Below are 4,315 nucleotides of genomic sequence, written 5' to 3'. Positions count from 1 at the left end.
ATACAGCATTTATAGCATTTGATTGCATTTATTAGCTTCGGTGACTCTCTCCCATGTTGACGTCAGCGTCCCAAAGACAGGGATCGTGTCCTATTCTTCATTGGTTTGCTAGTACTTGTTATATAGTAGGTCCTTAATAAATACCTACGAGGTGAATGAACTGACAAAACTAGATAGCCATACAGTGTATAAAAATTAGGATGCCCGGGAAGCACATGGAAAGAACAAAAAAGAAAGAAAATGCTATAAAATGCCAACTACAGCCTCTTCAACATAGAATTACGTTTCATTACATTGTAAATTCTGACTTGTTTGCAGCAAATTTCACACCATTTCCCAGTGAATTCTCCAGACACTGCCACAGAATTCTTGGTTGCTTCGCTCCTCTGCACAGCTCTTCCTCTGCTCTGCAGAGGAGGAGAGTCAGGCCTGCATGGGGATGTTTATGTACTTGCTAATCATACGTTTGTTTTCCCTCTAAGCTCAGTCCTGCCTGCCAAGAATAGCTCAGGATGACAATCGTTTCCATGCTTTCAGTCAAATAAAGGCTCCAGAAGGACATGGAAGAAGGGAACAAAGCCAGAAGTTTAACATCAACAACATGGAAAAAGAAAAAAACAGGTTTAAATACCCTGCTGCTCTCCCATCTCAGCATGTTAGTACTCCTGCTCGCCTGCAATTGGAACGTCGTACGTAGGTTGCGACAGGTAGACTTTAAATAGTTACAATAAATAAGAAGCCGCAGTTGCACCCTAACTTATATCCCTCAGGAGTCATTTGAGTTTTTAAAGGTCTCGCTTTCTCCCTCATCACCCTCTCCCTATGCTAACTTGAAGCCACAACTAGAAGCTGTTAGCAACATTGATATCAACATCTGTTTCCTTAAAGCATTGTTCTCCAAAGTGGGTTCTATGAAATGTTCACAGATGCTGCGTGGAAAAAGGTTCTGTGGTTAAATGTTTGGGAAACTTATGGTTATACAAGCTACGCAGATTTCTTTGCAACAGGCCCTCTCATGTCCTATAATTTCCCAGGGTACCTGGTTGATGTCTAGGAGGAAGCGTAGTCTGTACCACAGAACATCTGGCAGACTAGTATTCTGATTAATACACTTTAACAACCGTCACCCATTTGACTTAGAGTTTGGCTTACACTATGAGATCTTGTCATCAGAGACAGATATTCGGAGCTACCTAGGTCATTTGGTTTGGTGTGCAGCTGTTGACAACAGAGAGTAAACATCGCAAAGGAACCCTCCCAAGTACTCATACAATGAATTTCGTTCTTCCTGTGGGCTGACATCACTGTGCCCTGGAGCCTGAAGTGGCAATCCTGCAGCGAGAGAGGCTGGAAAAATAGCCTGGTGGAAGGGGAACGACCTAAATCAGGTTCTGTGGTTTTAGGACTATACATCTGAGGACCTACTTTGTGCATTTAATCTCTTGGCAATTGATTGTCAGAAGAGAAACACCCTTCCCTCTTGGGGTACTTTCATGAAGAAGCCATTTTTTCTTTTTCTTTTTTTTTTTTTTTTTTTTTTTTTTTTTTTTCTTTCCTAACAGAGCCTTCCTATTGCACACAGCCTTTGTGTACACCAAGAACATCACCTCTCTAACTCACGCCTACAGAATCTTTCTCCTGCTACTGCCGGAAGCTTCCCTTTCCACCCACTGTCACACTCCCTTATTTCTCTGGATACCCACACTACTCAATGACTGTACCAGAGGTCAGGAAAACGTGGTCCTCCATCCAGATCGAGCCTGCCATCTCTTTTTGTAAATACAATTTTATTGGAACACGGCCATGCTTCATCTATCTGTGTACGTCTACTGCTGCTTTCTACAAGAGCAAAGCTGAGTAGTTGAGCCAGAGACCATATCACGTGCGAGCCTCACAGAGCTACTATTTTCCTTTACAGAAAAAGTGCCACGCCCTGTCTGTGCCACTTCTTCAGTACTTATCATCCAGCCTGACTTCCTGTTGCAGCTCGTACTTTGCTGTTGTGTGTCTTTTTGAGTTTGAACCTTTTAAGCCACTAAGGGCAGGATCTATGATTTGTACTTTTTATGAATCCTTTGTAAAAACCTCTCTCAGCAGAATAGTTTATCAATAAACACTAGCTAATCATCAACTTTTTAATTGATTTTATTTGAAAGAGCACAATTTATCCAAATTTTCCATAAGGATGTTCCTAATACCAAAAAGGAGAGAGGAAAGGATATCATGTTATTTTCATACCCTTCAGCCCTGTGGTCTGCCATGGAAAGTGGGCAAAGGCTGTTTGCCTCAGTTAGCTTTGGGCTTTTGTCTTTTCCTGAAAATAAAATAAAGCTCAGAGGGACAGTCTTACAGGTAGCCTGGGAAATATTATTCTTTCTATACACACATACATAATGTTAATACTTAACTCATCTACCCCATATACGGATTCCAACTACCCCAAAACAGTTACAAAAGACACACACACACACACACACACACACACACACACCTCTGAAGGGCTCTGTGATGTAGACTGGCAAAATGGATCAATACAGTTCACTGATGCTGATCTTCCTGATGGCCACTTGGTAGAAGGAGTGGCCTGTCTGAGTGAGACCTGTGGTCCCAGGCAGGACTGCTGGGCAATGGTCTGCGTTTTAATTCTGGAGGTTCTGCATACATGAGCCTCTGGTGGATAGGACTGGAAGAGACAAGATGCCCTTCGCATATGGCCATATTATCTGTTCTGAAGACTTTGCCGGCTAACATTTGTTAGGGCAAGTGACAATCCTAAGCTCCAAGGGATGAAAGGAGCCGCTTTTCAAAAGCCAACAAGGAAATCCTCCTCATTATTATCAGCTTTTATACACTCAGCTGGGGTTAAATTGGCCACTCAAAATGCTTATGTAGTTTGTTCAGTGACAAGAAGTGGTTCCTAATATGGTGTGTACATGGTTGACGCACACATGTCTCATTTCTCATAGCTCCAAGCCATTGCATGTGTTGGGCTGAATTACTGGTTTGTGCAAATTTACTTACAATTTGTTCTCTACCCACAAATGCAATTGCCTGAGAAAAGGAAAGGGGACTCCTCAGAGCCGCCCTGCAGCAGGTGCAGCAGGCCTCCAGCTCCCCGACTCCCATCAGGCTGACTCAGACTTGTTTCTGAATAAAGGTGAGGACTGACTTGGGCTTGGATGTGATGTGATGTGATCTTCCCTTTGTCTGGCCCTGGGTGGTGGCCCGAGCAGAAAGAGTCTGATTTTCCTCTTATGAAATCGCAGCAGCAGTTTTTGAATCTTTGGAAAGTAGCCTTTTATAATATAACAATTTTTATAGTTATAATTTTCATGGTGCTGCTGGTTGAGAGATGATAGAACTTATTCATGGAATTTACACTCTGGTAGTTTGATAAATATATAACATGCTGAAGGAGTTTTGTGGAAAAGTAAACATTATTCATCAGGGCTTTAGTTTCTCTTACATTTTGTTTTTAGCTGAGCAATGTTATAAGTTGTTTGTTTGATTTTTATTTCTATTTCATTTCTTTGCCTGTCTTTCTATACTTTACCTAATCAAAACCACATCACAACAGCACTTAAGCAACCCTAAATATGGCATAAGGAGAAATGTATATATCCTCTTCTTCATGTGATCTTTTGTTCACATACTGAGGGCTCTGGAAGGCAAAATGTGGTGAGGTTCTATTTTATAGCATGTTTAATGCTTATCAGTAATTTTTTCCCTCTGACCTTCTGCCTCAGACAATTAATTTTCTTGAACTGCTCACACACTAGAACATTAGGGGAGAAAATAATGTTAGTACTAGTGAATATAATCTTGGAAGAAAAGCTGTGCAATTATTCAAAGACCTAATCTTATCTCTTGTTTCATTTTTATATCACAAGTCTACATTTAAAAGTATTAGATATACTGTCCTGCTGTCCCACACCTTCAAACCCCAGTAAATAAATGCTGCTAAGTGCCACCGGGAGTGAAAGAGCTTGTAATGAGAAGTGTGAGGATACGTGTGCTCCATTCATCATTCTGTTTAGTCCAATATTGAGGCTCTTGTTATCAGCAGGATTCGTGGCCGTGTCATCGCGGCTGGCATAAATCTTCTGTCAGTATGGGTCGGACTGATGCCCTATTAAAACTCTGCTTTCAGCTAATCACAGAATGACCTTTCGATGTCTTTAATTAACCTCTGACCTAAACCATGCCAATGTCTTGTTGGTAGGTAAATCTATGGCATGACATTTGCTTATGACACTACATTTGTCTTGGTTTAATCATCCTACCTTTCAGGTCATGGCTTGAATGAAATACAGTT

The sequence above is a fragment of the Myotis davidii genome, unplaced genomic scaffold (genome assembly GCF_000327345.1).
Source record: "Myotis davidii unplaced genomic scaffold, ASM32734v1 scaffold3, whole genome shotgun sequence".
NCBI classification, from domain to species: Eukaryota; Metazoa; Chordata; class Mammalia; order Chiroptera; family Vespertilionidae; genus Myotis; species Myotis davidii.
The sequence above is the reverse complement of the archived record's forward strand: the minus strand, read 5'-3'. Positions refer to the sequence as shown.